Genomic DNA, 19,625 nt, shown 5'->3' with positions numbered 1-19,625 from the left:
TAAAGCTTCTGGATGCCTCTGTAAGGGGAAATCAACGGGTCGGCCTGCAGTGAGCGAAGAAACGGTTGAACGCGTGCGGGCAAGTTTCACGCGTAGCCCGCGGAAGTCGACGAATAAAGCAGGCAGGGAGCTAAACGTATCACAGCCGACGGTTTGGAAAATCTTACGGAAAAGGCTAAAGCAGAAGCCTTACCGTTTACAATTGCTACAAGCCCTGACACCTGATGACAAAGTCAAACGCTTTGAATTTTCGGCGCGGTTGCAACAGCTCATGGAAGAGGATGCGTTCAGTGCGAAACTTGTTTTCAGTGATGAAGCAACATTTTTTCTTAATGGTGAAGTGAACAGACACAATGCGCGAACCTGGGCGGTAGAGAATCCTCACGCATTCGTGCAGCAAATTCGCAGTTCACCAAAAGTTAACGCGTTTTGTGTAATGTCACAGTTTAAAGTTTACGGCCCCTTTTTCTTCTGCGAAAAAAACGTTACAGGACACGTGTATCTGGACATGCTGGAAAATTGGCTCATTCCACAACTGGAGACCGACAGCGCCGACTTCATCTTTCAACAGGATGGTGCTCCACCGCACTTCCATCATGATGTTCGGCATTTCTTAAACAGGAGATTGGAAAACCGATGGATCGGTCGTGGTGGAGATCATGATCAGCAATTCATGTCATGGCCTCCACGCTCTCCCGACTTAATCCCATGCGATTTCTTTCTGTGGGGTTAAGTGAAAGATTCAGTGTTTAAACCTCCTCTACCAAGAAACGTGCCAGAACTGCGATGCTTTCGAACTCATTGATGGGGACATGCTGCGCCGAGTGTGGGAGGAACTTGATTATCGGCTTGATGTCTGCTGAATCACTAAAGGGGCACATATCGAACATTTGTGAATGCCTAAAAAAACTTTTTGAGTTTTTGTATGTGTGTGCAAAGCATTGTGAAAATATCTCAAGTAATAAAGTTATTGTAGAGCTGTGAAATCGCTTCAATCATTTGTAATAACCCTGTACATACATCCAAGACAGACGCTACAAGATAGGCTTTAGGTATCACGGTGTCGTTTACTGTTAAAATTACGAAAGCGTATGCTCTTACAAGTGCCACCCAACATATTGCTTCAGTCTACCCAAAGTGAATCACGTAAGCCGTAACACTCATTTTATTTCGTGTGCGATTACTCAGACCGAAACGCGGTTTTAAGCAAGTGTCAGAGCGTCGAGGGACACTTATTTTTTTGTTTGGTTAATATTTTTAGAGCTGGTTTCGCTTCTGGCCCACGGGTTCCCGGGTTCGATTCCCGGCGGGTTCAGGGATTTTTTCTGCCTCAAGATGACTGGGTGTTGTTGTGTCGTCTTCATCATCAGCATTAATCCCCATTACGGTCGGAGGAAGGCAATGGCAAACCACCTCCACTAGGACCTTGCCTAGTAAGGCGACGCAGGTCTCCCGCATCGTCCCCTACGCTCCTCGGAGTATGGGACCTCATGATAAGCGCTGACGTTGATCATGAAACGACCTTTCATTAAGAAGAATATGTATTTTGCGGTGTATAGGTTGTCACCAAAGTATTTTTTTTTTAAATGTTTAGTTCAACGAATGCATCGTATATGATATCATTCACAGCAGTGTAGGTGGATACAATTGTTCTATAGCATGCATTTTGCCTCTAAGAAGCACACAGCCACGTACAGGAAAAGAGGGGTCTTGTCTTCTTTCTATGTAATACGGTAGTTGCTTTTTTCATCGTATGAGATCTCTTTATTTTTTAAGAATGAACAGTTGATTTCTCTGTTTCAGCTCAAATACATCTGGGAGGAGACATAAATGTGAAATAGTTTTTCTAAGCCCTATGTTGTATTTCCACACACAGCATTCGTAATTGAACCAACATCTAGGTCGTAAGTTTGTTCACGGGGAAATAAAGCTTTCTTCTCGTAGCGCAGGTCTACCTACCTTACGGTGTACAACTATGCAGCCTGGTCCGAGCCCCTGCTTGACAGTGTTTGCACCGCAAATGCCGTTTGCGGTCCACTGTACTCTCACGTTCTAGGACATTTCTCGAATTTTCTTACGACAGGTTTCAACATCAATATTAACAAATGCTTTGTCACTGTAATGGTCTTCTCAACAACTATCGAATGCAGTTGTAAAAAGAAGATGGTTCCATTTAAAGAAACGTACTTACTTCAACATCTCTGTTGATACCAGCGCTAAAAAAAATTAACCAAACAAAAAAATACGTCCCCCTCGACGCTCTAACATTTGCCGAAAACCGCGTTTCGATATGTGTAACCGTTCACTAAATAAAAGGGATGTTACGTCTTACGTGGTTCAGTCTGTATGTACATCTCGCGAAAAGACCGCGAAGATAAGATTAGAGGGATTCGAGTTGACAAGGAAATGGGAGGGGGGGGGGGGGGGGTAAAGGAAATGTGGGAACTGACAACGGTACATAGTAACGTCGCCTTCGAAATGCAGATTTGGGTGGAAATGTAGATCTGTCTCCGAAGGAATGTATGTATGGGGACAGCTGTCTAGCACAATTATCCAGAACATCGAGGGCCAGTAACAAGGACTGTGGTCCAACTTACCTCAGTACAGTTGCAGACATCTGTGCGACACCCTCCACGAGCGAATCAGCAAGTCCATTCAGACCCAAGAGGATGCAACGTCCTACTGAAAAGGAACAACTTCATTGTTCATTTAACTGGATTTTGTATTCACTTCAGTGAGGCCACACAAGGTTCTTGTTGTTGTTGGAATGTTCCTGAAATCAGTCTGATGAGAGGTCGGAAACGACTAGTTGACAAAAAAGAGAACCAAAACACTTAAAAACTGAAGAATAATTTGGATAATGGTTCACACTTTGTAGCCCCACCGCACCCACGCCGTCTAATGTAACCATCTCGATCAATATAATGTAGGGCCATGGTAACTTTTATCTCAGTCAACGGTAATCCGCGAATGCGCCTCCGAGTGTCCTCTACAGTGGAATAGCTTGTGGAAGTGGCTGGTTATCAGTTGTCACTGTAATGTACTCGATCCACACTCTTCCAAACGGAAGAGCGGCGTAATTTACGAATGCTTCTGCTGCGTGTAGTCTCACGTTGATCTATGAGGTAACCGCACTTGTAAGAAGAAACCACCTGTTCTATTGATTTATATTTCTAGCCACTACTTTCTCGCGGCTCAGGGACAATTCCTCATGTGCTCAATAAATGTGTGCAAGCTGTCTCTGCCATTTCCGCCTCCCTTCTACAACTCTCTCTCTCTCTCTCTCTCTCTCTCTCTCTCTCGCTTTCTCTGCGTCTCCAAATAATAATAACAACCACTAAATTATAGCTGTTTTAACACGTTCTCCATGTATAATAACAATGGTGCTCACTTAAATATGAATTTTCAATTAAAAACAATTTAACTACACGGATGTTTTAAGCAGGACACATACCTTCAGAAGAGTAATGTATGATGAAGCACAGATGCGTACCTCGTTTCGACTGACATAAACTTCCGGGTCGTGTGTCGTTCAGTTTTATAGCAAGGAGAGTCCTTATTTTTAAAAGGACTTTCTCTTTAAATTCACTGTGTATTTTTTTAAATAATGAATTAAAGAGGCTCCGCCTTTATATGAGTACACAATTTAGGTTTTGCTTTAATACCCAAACACTTTTCACCACAATTGTGACAGGCTCAGTGTCTATTGGACCTGAAGTACATTCAAAGAGATTTCGTGTAGTTTAACAAATATGTTATATCACGTTGCGTTGTTGTTTAAGTTACGTACGTACTTTTATTTGCATTGCGAGTACCCTGTGACTGCCAACAGAAATCATCCACAGGTCTAAATAAATACATCCTGTCACCTGCAAACGTACAGATGTTAGGGCATAGCCAAAATCGAATTCTCGTTTGGAGCACAACCTTTAAAAATTATATTCCGGTAAATTCGCAGCATGTGAAAGGTGGACATATATCGGTGGACTGGGCATTTATTTGCGGTTAGTTTTACCATGGTTGGAAATTGCATGTTACGTGAGCGAAGCAGTCGCACGTGACATCTGGGGAAGTCGACTTACAGCAGTGAACTTGTGGCCCTTGGCTCAGTTGTATGGCGGAGAGTAGTCGAGTGTTTGACATGGAGTAAGCTGGCAGAACTTTTAGCGCAGTGCATGCTGTGTGAGGGGTCCACTTGTACGTGGAGCCCGATTTTGTAATATAGTTCATGAATAATGACCTGAAACGATCGTCATATGTAGAAGAGATTGTACGAGGACCGTTCAGAAAGTAACCTCCGGTTGATTTAAAAAAATACACCAAGTTAAATAAAAATATTTTAATATATACATCTTACAACTACATCTTTGCACTATTTATCTACATAGTCTCCATTGCGATTGAGGCACTTACCGTATCTCTTCACAAACTTTGAAATTCCTTCTGCATAAAAATCACCCGCTTGTGCCTGGAGCCAGCCTGTGACCGCATCTTTGAGCTCTTCGTCGTCATCAAACCGCTGTGACCCGAGCCATTTCTTCAAATGCATGAAGAGGTGATAATCACTTGGCGCCAGGTCTGGGCTGTAAGGCGGATGGCTGATAACGTCCCACTTGAAGGACTCAAGAAGGGCCGTTGTTCTGCGAGCAGAGTGAGGACGGGCGTTATCGTGCAAAAAAACGATACCGGAAGTCAGCATACCACGGCGTTTGTTCTGTATAGCCCGTCGTAACTTTTTTATTGTTTCACAGTACACGTCTTGATTAATGGTCGTACCACGTTCCGTGAATTCAACCAACAACACCCCTTTGGCATCCCAAAACACCGTTGCCATCAGTTTTCTGGCAGAAAAATCTTGCGAGGCTTTTCTTGGTTTGGTAGGCGAATTTGAATGTGCCCACATCTTTGATTGTTCTTTTGTCTCAGGGTTCATGTACTTAATCCAGGTTTCGTCACCAGTCACGATTCTGTTTAACAGTGGTTCTCCTTCGTCCTCATAACGTGACAGAAAGTCTAATGCAGAGGCCATTCTTTAAGTTTTGTGGTGGTTGGTAAGAATTTTGGGCACCCATCGTGCACAGAACTTACGGTAACCCAATCTTGCTGTCACTATCTCGTACAAGAGAGTCTTAGAAATCTGTGGAAAACCAGTAGACAACTCCAACATTGAGAAACGTCGAGTTTCACGAACTTTTGCATCAACTGTCTGAAAGAGTTCGTCAGTCACCAATGATGGTCTACCACTCCTCTCTTCATCATGAATGTTTTCTCGTCCACTTTTAAATAAACGTACCCATTCACGGACAACTCCTTCACTCATAACTCTTGGTCCGTACACGGCACAAAGCTCACGATGAATAGCTGCTGCAGAATATCCTTTGGCTGTAAAAAACCTTATGACAGCACGCACTTCACATTTGGCGGGGTTTTCTATTGCAGCACACATTTCAAACTGCCACAAAAACTAAACTAGCGCAGGTACGACGTTCACTCGACCACGGCTTGATGTCGACTGACCTGTTGAGTGCGTGAACGCACAGATGGCGTCGCTACTCCCCCCACAACCCGCACTGTGACCAATCGGAGGTTACTTTCTGAACCGCCCTCGTATTTTTGACACAAAGATGTTGCCTGAGTGGCAGAATCGATTGTTAAGTAGGGTTCGCGGAGCGCAGTAGCATTTGCCGTTGCAATCTGTTATAGGTAGGATGTAAGGCTTAAAGCTAGTGGCTAGCTGTAAGAGTTAAGTTTTTTATAAAATGAAGTGATGAATGATACTTTAATTCAAAGGTAAAGCAACTGGAACAAATTTGTAACGTAAAGAAATTTTGTTTATTTAGTTTTAAGTATGCAGCAACACAATGTGGATTTCGCTAATTTTTACAGTGCTGACCCTTGAATGTTGGAACCAAGTATTTTTCATCAGATTTAATGTATAGGTTGATTAGGTATACCCGATTTGTAATATTTGGTGTCTTTTGTAATCTTGATACAGAGAAGTTAAATTTTGGAATCTATTTTGTCAAACGATGTGAGACTTTTTCTCATGTGACAATGCAAGTGATTTTCATTACGACAGTAAGTGAGAATTGTAGGGCAGTTGAGAAATTCACTAAATTTGATGATAATGTAAAACGATTCATATCAGATTTTGTGAAGGATAAACTTTATTTTGAATACAATTTTCAAACTGAAGCATTTGGTCTTAGGATACCCCACCTCATCCTTTATCATCTCGTGTTTATTTGAACCCCATGAATATTTTTTTAAAGAAATCATTTTTCAATCAGAGTCAGAAAAATCTTAATGTTCCAGAATCAGAAAAGTGTTAATGTTTGTAACAGCTTCAATATGGGCAGCATTCCACTGAGCGCTGAGTCAATATCCAGTATTTTCACTGAACATTTGCAGGGTTATCCAAATGTCAACCAATCTGCTGACATTATTTGTATGAAGCTATTTCACGGCCGGCACTGCACTTCACTGTGCCAAGATTGAATATTTTCTGTGCACACTGTGGAGAGAACAGAATACCTACATCCGTTGCGACTCTAGAGCTAAGGAAAATTTATTTCATTGTTTATTTACATAGAGAATTTCATCGGTTATTGCACATGGCCATAGAAATCGGTGCTCACGGGACTGGGTAAATTTCAGAGGGATTTATGTCATTATGAAAATTGTGTCTTGGTTTTACAGATTAAGTCATTTGCTCAACACAGTAAATTTGTATGACACAAATATTACGCATTTCATATTCATTAACAAACAAACATATAAATTTTTTAAAATAACATTACAGCTGAACGATGATTTTGCAGAAGAAAATTATTGGGAATTATTAATCTTATGGAAGGACATTAGCAAACAAACACATAAATTTTTTAAAAGAACATTACAGCTGAAGGAGGATTTTGCTGAAGTAAATTGTTGGGAATTATTGATCTGATGGAAGGACATACAGACGCAGCATTTATGGAGCACAGAGAATGGATTTGCGTTATGGATATGTTTTTAAGGTAATAATTTTTGCTGGTACTTACTGACAATATTAGCGATTCTTGCAACAGAATAGTCCACGTTCCCACATCAGTTTAGGCCATTTCACTTTAATTTGCCTAATCGTAAAAGAATTGGCTTGTAAGACTTTTGTAAAGAAAGTAAAAGTTTTTGGTTTTCTGTGAGTTTTATGCTCTTTTGTAATAAGAGTTTAAAATACAGCAATGTCATTATAATAAATTAGTATTTTCATTGTAAGTAAGAAGTTTTTTTAGTATGAGAAAATCATCCCAGTCTTTCTCCCAGCAGTTAAGTTTTACTTTAGTATAGTTTAGTTGGAGCGATTTCTTCATGCTATGCTGTAGCTGTTGATTATGGTGTATTTCTTCAGGTGAGATTTTTTTAATTTTTGTTGGTTCTTTCCTTTCTCATCTCACGTTTCCATTGCGCAAATTCTGAGCATTTCCTTTGTAACTTAGATTTTTAAGGGCCAGTGAACAGTATGTATTTCATAATGTTGCTACGTAATTTCAGTGTTCAAACATTTTTTGGCAATGCGCAGTTTGCTTTTGATAGTGGTTTTTGAGTAACACTTTTGATTTAATTTCCTGCACAGTGAATGCTAGTTAGTTTTTTCCTTATGTAAATGTATGTACTGAGACACGCTGTTCACAATCGAAGGACAGTACATTCAGTTTTGTGTAAAAAGCAGGCAAACGTTTTAATGGTCATGAACGAACGAACGGTCGAGTCAGGGCAAATAATTTTCACATATGCCCCGTTTTGTGTCTCATCATTGCTGTTCAAATGGTTCAAATGGCTCTGAGCACTATGGCACTTAACATCTATGGTCATCAGTCCCCTAGAACTTAGAACTACTTAAACCTAACTAACCTAAGGACATCACACAACAGCCAGTCATCACGAGGCAGAGAAAATCCCTGACCCCGCCGGGAATCGAACCCGGGAACCCGGGCGTGGGAAGCGAGAACGCTACCGCACGACCACGAGATGCGGGCATCATTGCTGTGTTCCAGCTAGTTTTTATTTGTCTGCCGAACATGTTTTTGTCGTTTTTTGTGTATTTAGAATAACCAGTGGATTCGTAAAAAAATATTGTGTCGCTTAGATATGCAGAACTGTTTGATGTGGTTCCCTATTTATGGATTATATTGCGTATTTAATAGCCTTTATTGTTCTGTTCCCTTGTTCATTTGTTGAAATCTGGGTCTTATTATGTTGCTGTGGCTTTGACATACATTTCACTTCATAATTAACGTTTTGATGCGCTTTTGACACACGTTTATTTTAGTGTTTTGTTTTCGATTGACGGCCGCGGAATTTGAATTTGTTATGTGTGTTTCTATTTTGTTTGTGTGACGTGTGGTGTATAAGTGTGTGTGTGTGTGTGTGTGTGTGTGTGTGTGTGTGTATGTGTCTGTGTAGATGACATGGTATATTAATTTAGAACTGTAGCTGTATGGCAACTACAGGGCACACACGACATAAATAAAATGTAAAGTGCACATGTAATTTAAATAAGAACACAACATGATGTAACATATTTCCTAATCTACATAAAATCTGTTTTTATGCATTTCAGGAACAATAAAAGAAAGAAACCCATTCAGGATACTGCAGCTGTGGTGAAACACGTTACGGATTAAAGTAACGTAAAACAGTAATTGTGTGCTTGCAAGTAGATGAACCCCCTTTAATTCTTCGTTATTTTTCTGCAAGCACAAGAACAGAGTTTAAAATTCCAGTATGACAGGATTTTTTTAGCTATTGGTGTCATATAGTGGACAAGATTTCGACGGCTGACTTAACAGTCCTATTTGGATACTCCGAACAGCTGCCTGGTGTCTGTTCGCCGGCTGGGCTCGATTCAGACTGTGAAGTACCGTCGTGTCGCGCGATGTATGTCGCGCAACTCTTTGAGACCTGCCACCAATTTATCAAATTGTCGACCACCACATTCACCAGAGCAGTGGAGGCGTACATTTCACGAATTAACAGCACGAACGACGAAAAAAAAAATGGCTTCAGAGAGACGCCATAAGTCGAACTCTAAATCTAGACGAGTTCTTCGGACAAAATAGCTATCCCTTAAAAGAGCACAAACGCCACTTTGGAGCGCCGTAGGTGGTGTAGAAGTGTTATTAGGAGGTCACCAACAGCCCAACACTACTGGCTGTTCACATCCAACTAGCAAATAATCCAACAATGAGTCCAACCAGCCACAGACTGCACACAGCGCAGTCAGCGATTTTAATACAGGGCGCTACGTGGCGTCACCAACATAAAAAACCTAAACAGCCTACTTACAACTTGTTACACAACTGTTGCCCGAATCAACTTGAAATCCTGAAAGCATTTTCTTGTTAAACCTCCTAAACAATGTTGTACAATTGATTACGTCATGTCAAGGACGGCTGTTCGGGTTTCAGCCAAGATGTCTATCGTTTCGCTACGATTCGACCAACAACGCACATCCTATTAGCATCACGTTACGTACCGCTCCCTACGTAGGAATGTTTGAAGCATTTAGTCTGGAACTAAAAATGGCAGCGTCATCCCAGTGCCTTATTTTTCGTGTCTCGACCTGTATAAATGTACACCTATAATCGAAAAATCAGTGTAATGTGCTAGACAGTGGGCACACATGTTATGACTTCTCCCCATTTCGTTTCGAAAAAGTGCGTGAATATTGACTGTTCTATGTGAACTGTAACTAATTTTATTTTTATTTTTTATATACTGTTCCTAATAAATTTTATGAAGTTTCCTTGAGGTCAGGCACATTTCTTAAAGTCCGCTAACAAACTGCACGAGACACACGACAATGACAAGGGCTGTTGAAAAAAGTATCGATATATCCATACAATGATACTTTCACAAAAAACATTGATATTTATTGGAAATACCTGCTTTCCGACGCATCGACATTGGCGTGGTAATATCGAGTGCCGATATTTTTATTTTATGTGGTTCAAAATGATTCAAATGGCTCTGAGCACTATGGGACTTAACATCTGAGGTCATCAGTCCCCTAGAACTTAGAATTACGTAAACCTAACAAACCTAAGGACATCACACACATCCACGCCCGAGGCAGGATTCGAACCTGCGACCGTAGCAGTCGAGCGGTTCCGGTCTGATGCGCCTAGAACCACTCGGCCACAGTGGCCGGCTTTTATTTTATATTACATTTCTTTCGCAATTTCCGGTAAATATTTGAAATAGTTCTTTTGAAATTGTAGTAGAACATATTTTTACTGTCATTATGTGAAGGAGTGTTACAGCTTCTTGAGCTTTCATCACGTCCAGACTTCCTCTTTGAATGTGTGAAGCAGGTATAGGCGGCACAGAGAAGATTGCACTGAGGGGTGGCAGAGTGAATGGAAAAACAAGATTTCCGATGTCAAGAAACAGCACATCAATATCATTAAAAAAATTAATGCAAATAGTTTGCTATTTCTTCACATCGGCATTCTTCAAAGAGTTGCTGAAAATGATGAAAAGAAATCTGAATGACAAGATTTGTCTTCGCGGATCGGTCTTCGAGATACGCGGATACGTAGGAGGGTAAATGCAGACGTAATCAGCGTGTTTACAGAAATGATAGAAGGGGGAAGTCGACATGAAGTGCTGCGGACAAATCCGATATGTGACGAAACCGAACGACGGAGCCATCGGACACCTTTTATTGTGCCGCTTACGTACAGTTACCATTGTTAGCAAAGTGGTTATCTCCAACCGTGAGCACCCATCATTTTCCTTTCTTTTCTTGCTCTAAAGGGGATAAGCAGGCTCGTAGCTTGTTGATGTACAGAATGTTTAATAATAAATCAATACTTAAAAATACTGTTCTAAAACCGGCAGTGTATTTCCAATGTGCAGCCGATATTTCTGAATGTCGGTACGTCGATACTTTTTCCCTCGATATATCGATACCTTTCTTCCACAAATCAAGGGCAGATATTGATACGTTTTTAAACACCGATATATGGAATCACGATATATTTAAAAATCTCAACGGTCCTACCACTGACCATTCGTGCTTCGGTACGACCTGTGTTCGCTATAAATACGACCTGATATGCATTTCATAGTGCGAACCGTATTCCTACACAGGGCGTACAACTGGACCATAGGCATTATCTTCAATAGTAAAACTCTCATTTCACAGTCCTCCGCTAAAAAAAATGAAGTCTAGAATTTGCTTTACTGCAACTGAGCATATGCTATTAGATCCTTGCTGCGGTTTAGTCGCAAGAATGTTTATTCTTGCGTATGTTAACACGACCGAATGTCTTCAAACCCGAAATGAACAATGTTAACGAGAGTATTTTTCCCTTATGCTGTTTCTTGCCTTCTCTCTAAGGATCGTAGTGGTGTCGCATTTCAGCTGCGACAGAGCTCATTTGCAGCATCTCGTTACACATGTCAGCAAGTTGCGAAGTAATTTCCAATATTCCTTTAGGGCGCTATCTGGGCTTGGTGCTTTACGCCTGGGATTATTCTAATGATGTCGAAAAGTCTTCTTCTGCCATTTGTTTGCTGCCTTTTAGGTGCGAGTATTTTTGCCTTTCTGTTTTCTTCGTTTATTACGAATAATTGACTATGCCATCATGGCTGCTACACAGTCCTGCAGTCCACTGAATAGGAGTTCCAAGAAATGTTCTGTCGCTCTTTTAGATTCGTAGGCGGGCTCACGTGCGTTTCTTTTCCTTTCTTTTATCTTGAATCATCCCCCATTATTGATACCAATAACAGGGACAGAGCAGTGCAGTTCAGACATAAAGTCTATTCACTCCTGTGGTAAATCAAATTTATTAAACATCTGCTATATAAAATACAAGAAGTGTCACAACAGAACCACAAACCAATCCAAGACTGGCACAACCATCAGCGCTATTCCGCAGACCGATACACTCAATTCAACATAGCTGGACACATTTGATACACTGTTTCTTACCCATTGTTTGAATTGTGCTGTGCCGTTGATCATTACTTGGTACGAGACTTGATTGAGTTTCTCCCGGCGTATACAATGTTCAAACAACTTACCAGAATTCAGCCGGGCGACGTCGCCGAGAGTCTCCTATGTTTCGGCAGGAGCATACACTGCCATTTTCAAAGCAAAGATGCAGCAAGTAAACGCTACGCGAGGGAACTTAATGCCTCGGTTTCCAGAGAAACTCCGGAAATATCACACACACACACACACACACACACACACACACACACACACACACGTTGTAAACACTAGTACCATCACATACCAAACATGAAAGTCGTCAGAGGTTATCGACAGTGAAATTAATAATCAACGGGTTAGGTAGAATAAACTCTTTTCCTCTGTTGTTGGACAAGGGAGAGAGCGGGATGCCATGCAGAATTCAAACGCAAAACATCATCTCTATTTATAAGACTATTTTCTCATTTAATTTCAACAGCTGTCTTATTAACACTACCCCAATAGCTGGAAGCGCATTCCAGGAGCTCCGTGTTGTTATATTCCATAGGATGACCAGTGTCAGGACACTGTTCTGCAATAATGGATATGCTCGGCTGTTTCAAGCGTGTTTGTGCCGCTCATACTCAGTACACCTATTCTCCACAGTCCTAATAGTCTGACCAATAATTGACATGCCACAACTGCAAACAATACGGTAGATACCCGCCATACGCAAGCCAAGATCATCTTTTATGGAACCTAAAATGACCCTGATTTTAGTGATGATCGAAAAAGGCATTTCACATATTTCCGCAAAGCACGACCAATCCTATTCGGCCTATTAAATTCCCTTGCACAACGCTTACTTGCTGCAGTTTTGCCTTGAAAATGGCGGTGTGCGCTTCGACGAAATATTGGTGTCGTAAACGACGTCACCCGGCTGCATTCCCGTACGTTATTTGAACATCGCTTGGTGCATTGTAACCATGATAAATTTCCACGCATATAACCCTAAGGAGTCAGATCTCGAGAGCGAGAGGTCCAAAGTCTCTGAGAAACACAACCATTTCGTCCACCAGGAAGAGATGCATCCAGGTAATTACGGTCAACTAAGGTAAAAGGGGATAGTGGTCCACTATGCTTGAAAACAAACTCCGCCCTTAATCCCATCTTGTACTCACTGTGGCCGCAGAAAGATTTCCGACATATCGAAGTGTGTGTCTCAAGTAACTGCTTTCTTTGAGAACCTCAGGGAGCCATAGACAATAGTCCTTCCCGTCCCTAACCAAATGTTCACTTTGGGGTGTCTCGTTTCTGCTCTTGAAGTGACTGGTTGTTGGTTGGTACAGAGTCTGCAGTTGTGTCTATTCACGTACCCACAGGTGTGGAATGTTGCTTCATCACTGAGAAACATATGTTCCGTGAGATTCTCATTTTACACGACATGTAACAGATCGTGACACACAGTCCGTCGGGATACACAATACTCAGCTTCAAATTTATGCAGAATCTAGACGTCATAGGCACGTTTCTTGTGCGTGTATCGCAGGATTTTCCAAACTGTAGATTGTGCTGTACCTAGCTCCCTACTCACTTTCCTGGTAGATGCAAAAGGGCTTCGTGTAGTCAAAACCTCTGTACCTCCCACCGTGCAGCCTCCAAGATAGTTCCTTACCACTAACATTATCCGCACATTTAAAATTTGTTAACCAACTTGTTGATTGCTAATCTTGTGGTAACTGGTTTTCCAAATTTAGCGGTAAAAATCTTCCCGTACTTGCTCCTACGTAATACAATACAAACGGACCAAAATGACAACGGTTCATTTTCACGTTGTGGGCATTCTGTCTGGTCACCTGCAACGGACATGGATTGAACTATAATTTCACTGAACTGTGTGAGACTGTGTTCAACCTGCATTATACGTAGAATATTCTCAGGCCAAGTCACCAGACCCTACGAGATTGAAGTAGAGCGTAATTCCATGAAGGGATTAGATGTATCTGAGGTTTCTCTCGTGTATTTGGAAAAATACATGGTTTCAATCTGATAGCAATGGTTCAAATGGCTCTGAGCACTATGGGACTCAACTGCTGAGGTCATTAGTCCCCTAGAACTTAGAACTAGTTAAACCTAACTAACCTAAGGACATCACACACATCCAAGCCCGAGGCAGGATTCGAACCTGCGACCGTAGCGGTCTCGCGGTTCCAGACTGCAGCGCCAGAACCGCGCGGCCACTTCGGTCGGCTAATCTGATAGCAGAAGTGTATATTTAATTACCAAAAGTTTTCCTTTCTGACGAGAGAAAACAATCTTTTCGTTTACCATTAAACGAGACACAATTATGTTGTTCGATTATTGTGTGTAGCTTGTCATTTTCCGCTTTTAGTTATTATTCAACTAGAGGAAAGTGACACCGAATTCCAGTCCTCAGCTCCTCACTGACTTCCTTTATTGGCTTTTAAACACAATGATCTTGACTGCCAGGATCTGTGAGCTCTTTCAAACACAATGATCTTGACTGCCAGGATCTGTGAGCTCTTGCAAACATAATGATCTTCACTGCCAGGATCTGTGAGCTCTTCCTTCAGGCGAATTCGTCGTCACAGCTTTCTTTGGTTACCATTAAGAGCTAATCGTATCTTTTCTACACTATTACCACTTTTTAAAGTACAACTATTGCGAAATGATTTCCATTGCCTCTCAAGCTAAAACTCATAACGACTGAACTAAGTGTTCCTTGTGTCTACCTAGATAATGACCTCACGCCGATATATGAAATATCTCTGTCGTCCCCCACAATTTCATTGCTATAGTGTCGAAGGTATTCACTGATTAATAGTATCATATATCATTTTACAGAGCTGGGGTGAATGATAACATGTAAAGGGAAAACTAGCCATTTCTGTGAGACTTCTTTACTTGACAGTGACTATAACATAAGTAGTAAGATTGCTATGTTTCGCCAGCCGTTCATGGTCAAATACAACAGCGCAAACTGCAGGCTTGGATATCCTCTCCATTTACCGAGCGAGGCGACCCAGTGGTTGCCACACTGGACTCGGATTCGGGGCCGGCCGGGGTGGCCGTGTGGTTCTAGTAGGCGTCTGGAACCGCGTGACCGCTACGGTCGCAGGTTCGAATCCTGCCTCGGGCATGGATGTGTGTGATGTCCTTAGGTTAGTTAGGTTTAAGTAGTTCTAAGTTCTAGGGGACTGATGACCTTAGAAGTTAAGTCCCATAGTGCTCAGAGCCATTTTTTTTTTTTTTTTGCTAAGTTTCTAACTTCAGGTGTAATGAGTATTAATGGTAGGTCAATTCATTTCTACGTTACCTGTATTGTAAACTTTAGCTCGTTACTGTCTATGCGTTCTAGGAGTGTGAATACGAAGGTTCAGTGATTCTTACTGAGACGTAAGTTCACTTAGAAAAAAAAGGAAGAAACATGTCAAGATTAATGTCGTGATGGACTTCCAATGTAAAATATACAAGAAATCCCTCTAGTTTCACATCCTGTGTTTTTATTTGTACCCATGTATGCAGAAGTCACCGTTTGACAATGGCCAGTGTGGTGAACCACATTACACTGTGGAGTCCTACATTCTTGTTTTCCACCTTATTAATGTGCAGTGTGAATTGTGTGAAAGGAGAAATGTGAATATGCGCCCATGTACTGGTGGTTGTTATTGAGTTGGGTGTTGGGTGTGTTGTTTTCGCGTCATACTGTGTAAGCGCATTTATATTCATGCTACATATCGCGAGAGTGCGGGACAAACTGGGTCGCATCCCCGGACTGAACAGGGCCACGGGTATCCGGTCTCGCTGCTGGAGGCGGGTTGAAGGTCGTCGCTGATATGGGGAGCACCTGTTTTGTTCGCAGAGAATGTTCGGTAGTTGTCTGAGAGACATTATTGTTATTCAGAATGAGATTTTCACTCTACAGCGGAGTGTGCGCTGATATGAAACTTCCTGGCAGATTAAAACTGTGTGCTCGACCGAGACTCGAACTCGGGACCTTTGCCTTTCGCGGGCAAGTGCTCTACCAACTGAGCTACCCAAGCACGACTCACGCCCCGTCCTCACAGCTTTTTCTTCTGCCAGTACCTCGTCTCCTACCTTCCAAACTTTACAGAAGCTCTGCTGCGAACCTTGCAGAACTAGCACTCCTGAAAGAAAGGATATTGCAGAGACATGGCTTAGCCACAACTGGGCACACAGTTTTAATCTGCCAGGAAGTTTCAATATTGTTATTGTTAGTGTGAGTAACTTGGATGTAAAAGAAATGAAATGGAATGTGTTATTGGCTACGGAACTCTGTATGTGGTTTAGAAGTTCTTCATTATGGTTTCTGTTGTGAAATAAACAGGTTTTCAAGTTCGACCTTCTGTCTTCTAACTGTAGTAGGCTACAGTGAAATTCTGCAGAGTGACGAAGTGAACTGTTGGTGATTTCTCTAAGCTGTGAAGGGGCGCAGTGGATTATCATATATTTCCTCTCCTGTCTGAATTGATGTACAGTGAATTCTTCTACGGAAAGGCTAAAGGTGATTGATACGGAAGGAAGTGTAAAGCAAATAGCTATCGCGACGTCAGTGAAATTTGTGCTTGAGATTTTGAAGTCATGCAACACTCTGAATCAGACGCAAGAGAGTGGTTGTGGCATGGAGAGGAGAGACTGACGGAAAACGGTTTACGAAGAGTTTTTTTTTCCTGTTTTGCCGCCGTCCACTGAATTATGACTACACATTTCCTCTCACCCGAGCAATGACACGAACCATCACTGAGGCCTAATGTTTTTTTTTTTAATTTGTGATAAGTTCGTATGGGACCAAACTGCTGAGGTCGTCGGTCCCTAGGCTTACACACAATTTAACCTAATTTAAATTAACTTTGAAACGTCCCCTTAGAAAAATTATTGAATTACTGTGCAGGTAAACCCCTTACGTTTTTTGATTTTCAAACAGCTGAGCAGAACTGAACGTACTCAGACATTTCGCTCTTTACCTGTTCTGATCAACACTAAACTGACACACAATATTTTTAGCGCAACGCAATCTGACTTTCAAAAATCCCTACAAAAGAATGGTCCTGACTTACATTAACCTGTACCTTTCACAAATCACTTACCTCACAAAAACCTTCGTTACTCGAACTACTGCAATACAGTGAGCTCCACTACTGCCAGCTAAATAAAAGATTCTAACTACTGAAGGCACTAACTACTGATGGGCATACTAAGCAAATGAAAGATTTTGATAGAGAACAAACAATGTATTTACCTTAATAGTGTTCAAAAGTAATAATATATACCAGCTCATGACATCCAGTCTTACAAATTTACTGTCTCTGATGGACACACGTACAGATCATCTGCACTCAAAACTCCGCCATCTCTCTCCCCACATCCACCACTGCTGGCGGCTCACCTCCAACTGCGCAACGCTACGCGCTGTTAACAGCCAACTGCCCAACACTACGATAGCAAATTCCAACAATGCAAACCAGCCACAGACTTCACACAGCACAGCCAGTGATTTTCATACAGAGCGCTACATGGCGTTACCAACATAAAAACCTAAACAGCCTACTTACAACTTGCGCTAAGGGCAACACACACACACACACACACACACATGCCCGAGGGAGGACTCGAACCTCGGGGGGGGGGGGGGGGGGGGGGAGCCCTAGACCGCGCGGCCTAATGTCATCTTATCCGTACAACTAAGTCGAAGACATCACACCAGGAAGTACTCCAATATAAGGCCATGGGGATGGAGCCATCATCTACTACAGCCGAAATGTAAAGAACATTTTGCTGAGTAATTTGACGAGGAGGATGGCCGGGGTCTAAAGTCCCACTTGGTTGCCCCTGTAGCAGCTATCGTATTACTGCTCGAGTTGGTCGAGATACCACGACGTGTGCTGTGTGAACAGGGATCCTGTAGTCTTAGAACACAGCAGCACCACTCGTTAACAAACATTGTATTGTGTGATCGACCTGATCAGCCAAAATAATCACATAGTGCTTTACACTAAAGCGACCTTGCAGCGTAACCATGGGGCTCACGGAGTACCACGATATGGCTTCCCAATCATCACCGAATCAGCGCTAAGTTTCAGTCTTGGTAAGTAAACTCGGTCAGAAGTTAGGAACACGATGAAATGGGACTCATCCGACCAAATGACTTCCTTCCATGGTTCCATACACGAAGTTTTATTGGTTTGATTGCACGTTTTCCCGTTACGGGCATTTGATTCATTGTGATGAGTGGCTTTGGAATTGCAGCTCGCGCTGCAGTTCTCTACATACGCACCCCCATTCGTATTGTTTTGGTGTTGGCGGAGTTCACAAGGGTGACATTCATTTCTGCAGTGACTTTTGTTGTTGTCGTTCCCTTGTTTTTCGTCACAATCCTCTTCAGTGACCGTCTGTTACGATCACTCAACACGCTCATTCGCCCATGTTGTAACAGTGGGTGACGTTTTTCCGCTTGCCCTGTATGCGGTGTAAATCTTCAATACGGTGCCTCATCAAACACCAGACACTTCCAGCTGCCTTGACTACGAAAGAACCCACCATACGAGCACCACCAATTGAAGACACGCGCGGAAAAATGGGCTAACCCTCAAATGTAAACGCTTAGATATAAGTGTTGCCATCTTTTGATGGATATGGGAGTATAAAAATTGACATTGGTCTCACCCCTAAATATCCTAATATGATATTCAGGGTAAGACCAATGTCAAGTTTGATGCTTCCCACATCCAGCAACACTTATTTCAAACCTTTTACATTCGAGGGTTTTTCCAAAGTTCGAATCCACTTAGCTCCAACAGAACGCACTCACAACTAAACAGAAGACTGTTTTAACCACGACTGACACTTTCAAAAGATGCCGTTCACGGTCAAATACAACAGCGCAACCTGCAGGCTTGGACAGCCTCTGCATTTACCGAGCGAGGCGACGCTGTGGTTAGCACACTGGACTCGGATTCGGGGCCGGCCGGGGTGGCCGAGCGGTTCTAGGCGCGTGACTCCGGAACCGTGCGACCGCTACTGTCGCAGGTTCGAATCCTGCCTCGGGCATGGATGTGTGTGATGTCCTTAGGTTAGTTAGGTTTAAGTAGTTCTAAGTCTAGGGGACTGATGACCTTAGAAGTTAAGTCCCATAGTGCTCAGAGCCATTTGAACCACTTTTTCGGATTCGGGAAGCCGACGGTTCAAACCCGCGTCCGGTCATCCTGATTTAGGTTTTCCGTGATTTCCCTAGATCGCTTCAGGCAAATGCCGGTATGGTCCCTTTCAAAGGGCACGGCCGATTTCCTTCGCCAGCCTTCCCTAATCCGAGCTTCTCTTCGTCTCGAATGAGCTCGTTGTCGACAGGACTCTAAACACTAATCTCCTCCTGGACCTCCAACTGCCGTGTGGTATTACTAACCATGAATTACCCGTCTAGCAGTCCGCGTGGTCATTTACGTTCATTCTACTCCTGTGCATTTCTTGTGATAATTTTAATAGTAACCAGTTTCTGTGTTCCATATTTAATGGAAAATGAACACCCCACGGGCACGTGTGCGGACAGCTTCGCAACTGATTTAAAAGACGTGCTGCAAGAAGGGTCGCTACAAGCTTGTGAAGTAGCCGACCGTTGCTCTTTGTA

At 42.4% G+C, this 19,625-nt stretch overlaps 1 non-coding gene across 1 annotated transcript; it reads right to left on the bottom strand.

Annotated features, from left to right (window-relative positions):
• Positions 1–15,953: 15,953 nt before the first annotated feature.
• Positions 15,954–16,026, bottom strand: Trnas-cga (transfer RNA serine (anticodon CGA)). The gene has a single exon. It is a non-coding gene; the product is annotated as a tRNA-Ser (tRNA).
• Between the last annotated feature and the right edge of the window lie 3,599 nt (positions 16,027–19,625).

Source organism: Schistocerca serialis, chromosome 8 (assembly GCF_023864345.2).
Source record: "Schistocerca serialis cubense isolate TAMUIC-IGC-003099 chromosome 8, iqSchSeri2.2, whole genome shotgun sequence".
Lineage (NCBI taxonomy): Eukaryota > Metazoa > Arthropoda > Insecta > Orthoptera > Acrididae > Schistocerca > Schistocerca serialis.
The sequence above is the reverse complement of the archived record's forward strand: the minus strand, read 5'-3'. Positions and strand labels throughout refer to the sequence as shown.